This window comes from Megascapheus bottae, chromosome 3 (assembly GCF_031878675.1).
Source record: "Megascapheus bottae isolate mThoBot1 chromosome 3, mThoBot2.hap1, whole genome shotgun sequence".
Lineage (NCBI taxonomy): Eukaryota > Metazoa > Chordata > Mammalia > Rodentia > Geomyidae > Megascapheus > Megascapheus bottae.
In genome coordinates, this window is record NC_143511.1 from 5,063,100 (window position 1) to 5,066,233 (window position 3,134).

Here is a 3,134-nt window from a genome sequence, read left to right on the forward strand (position 1 = left end):
AGCTGTGGGGTGCCCTGTGCAAGCTGCTTTGCTTGCCTGGGTTTTTGTGAAGTACTAGATGATGGGCACCCATGGGCAGAAATCACTGTAGAGCAATAATTAGTAGCAATGTTATAGATAGTTATTGTAGGTCACTTCTGGAAGGAAATGAGTGTTCAAGAAAATAGATGTAAAGAGCCAAGTGCTGGTGGCTCGGGCCTGTAGTCCTAGCTACTCAGGAGACAGATCTGAGCATTAGGATTTGAAGCCAGACTGGGCAGGAAAGTCCATGAGACTCTAATCTAATTCAATACCAGAAAACTAGAAGAGGCACTAGGGCTTAATGTAGTACAACATTAGGGCTCAGGGGCAGTGTTCAGGCCTTGAGTTCAAATCTCATGACTGACCCCCCCCCCCAAAGTTGTAAAATTATTCAATGCAGCTGAGATTTACTCCAACTCTAACAGAGTAAGGGCGATACTAAGACACTCCGTTACCATGTGAATCCATCTTGAGGAAGAGTCAGTGACTCCTGCCTGGTTTGGTGCTGTGCTTTGATTTCTCTGATAGACCTCAGGTTGTTAAAGCACATGGTCACTGAACACTCAGACCCGAGCACCCAGCACCTGCAACATCACTGATTTTTTTGTTTGTTTTTTAAAGCTTTCGTGAAATCCTGTATGTTTTTACATCCTCCTCCGTTTCTTCTTTTGTGCGAAGAGGAGATATACAAATCTTTATTGGAGGCAAAGGACCCTTCTTCCTGTTCCAGCCTTGTCTTGGATAGGGTGACCGGGATTGTGAGTGTTCACAGTTGAGAATCCTGGTGCTCCATCCTGAATCCGTGCTGATTTTGAAGTACACCTTTTAGGTTTTCTAGAGAAAACACTAAAAGTGCAATTGAAAGAAACATGTTGATAAGTGTGTGGATTGTTTCTTAAAGCCCCACATGAAGCTGGTGACAGCTGAGGGTGCCACAACAGTGGGCATCTCTGAGTGAATCATGGGGTAAGCCAGAAGGGAAAAGTGGGGCTTTAGGACCCATTAACTGTATCTCTATGGGAAAGTGAGTTAAACATTATATAGGAAAGACACTAGCAGGCTGTGTGTTCCCAGAATTAGAAAGCACTGGTAATATGAAGAACACGCACAGAAACAGCAAACAGAAAAGTCCCCTCCAGGAAAGGCTAATTAGCATCTCTGGCCCGTGGTGGTCCAGGGGTCTTGGCCATCTTATTATCTAGGCCATAGAAGGGAGTCTGGCTGAGGTGTGAGATCTTCTCTAATTCCTAAGTAGGAAATGAGAGCCAAGAGTCTTAGAATGTTGTTTCTGGGCCCTGGAAAGGGTATAACCGCTGATACTGGATTTCCCAGTTCCTAATTGGAGATGGAAATCTCACTTCTTCCAGGGCAAAAGGGAATTAGTGGGAGTCCAGACAGGGACTTATTCCAATGCAAAAGGAAGTGGGTAGGGGCGGAAGTTTGGGAGCTGGAGAGCTGGCATTGGAGAGCTTGTGTTTGTGAGGTGGAAGGCTTGTTACAAGTTGGGTTTGGGGTGTCTCCAAGATGGGGCCAATCCAAAACTATAGACTACTGGCAGGCCCAGTGTGGACTCTTGTACAGAGTTCTTCCTCAGAATTCAGACTACTAATCCACCAAAGGCAGATGAAAGAGCAAGGGAAGGGACATGTGAGGCATTCCAGGTCAAACCAAAAGTGACATCCACTTTCCCAATCCACTTAGTGTTTCTATGGACACCTGGCCCACAGGACAGGGACAACGGGGGTCCTGCTATCCCTATCAGCAGAGCTCCTGTCTCTGTAGAAAAAAACTTGAAGTGAGGCTGATTTTGGGTGGTATGGCATTCTGAGCCTCAATTTCTTCCCCTTGGAAACAAGACAATAATAATCACACCTGCCCAATGAGCAGATTAAGTGGGGGAAAAAATCACTTGAAACATTAAAAAAAAATGACACATAGTAAGTGCTCAATAAATGTGAGCCCTTGTCTCTATGGCCCTTATTGTCCAGGCCTGTTCCCCCTTAGCCTTCCTGAGGTTTTACAAAGCCAAGGTCCTGGTGTGTTTTAACAAGCCTGGGGGGGAACTGTGGAAAATGGATTGGAGAGGGAGGAGGCTGAAGGCTGGAAGCCCGGGGAAAAGTCTGCAGGCATCCAGATGGGAGGTGGAGGGGCGGAAATCAGGGCCCTTGGCAGTGGGCTACAGGAAATATTTTGGAGTCATTCTCTCAGGGATTTGATAACAGGTTGGGAACGGAGGTTTGGCGGAAGGCGCCGACTTGGATTGGGGGTGGGGGGTGGGGTGGGAGAGGTGGGAGCAGGGCAGCTGCAGAGGTGTGGGGTGTGCTGTGTGGTTTGGGACTTGAGGCCCAACAAACAGGCCCAGAAGGGGGTGCGGGACGCGCATGTGTGTGTGTGTGTGTGTGTGTGTGTGTGTGTGTGTGTGTGTGTGTCTGTGTGTGTGTGTGTGTCTGTGTGTCGTGGGGGGCCTGCTTCCCCTGAGCAGCTGGCTCGGGTTTAGGTGGAGTCTGCCGAGGTGCTAAATCTGATTTCCTCCCCAGCGGGTCAGCTCTGCGGTGGCGGGGCGTGCCTGGCTGGACCCCCGGGGACACGGGCCGTCCCCGCGGGGACTAACTGGGACTCCCGCCCATCCTTCCTGCTTCCTCGCTGGGCACCTCCATCCTCATCAAGGCTCCCATCCCGCTAACCCGGCCGGCGCCGCAGCCCTCCAGCTTCCCATGACCTCAGTGCGAGGCGCAGGGGATCAAGTCGAGGCTGGTTTTCCAGCGGGCCGCGGGCCAGACCGCAGAAACCGCGGGCGTTCGTAGCTGGCGAGCCCGGCCGGGCAGGGCGCGGGCACCGGGGGAGGGGACCCTCGGGGTGGGGGTTCACCCCGGACACTTTCAGCCCGCGCCTCGCCTTCCTCACCAGCCCAGTGGGCCGCAGCGGTGTCGGAGCGCCAGGGTGACCGCAGGTCGGCGTCTTGAGCAGGGGGGGGGGGCGGCACTCGGAAGGGGCCGGCGCCCTTCTCCAACTGGGGCTCCCCACTTGCTCCGGATCCCCTCTGGGAGTGCAAACCCATCCCAGGACCCTCTCAAATTAGATTCCTCCGCCTGCCTATCTTAAGCCCCGTTCAA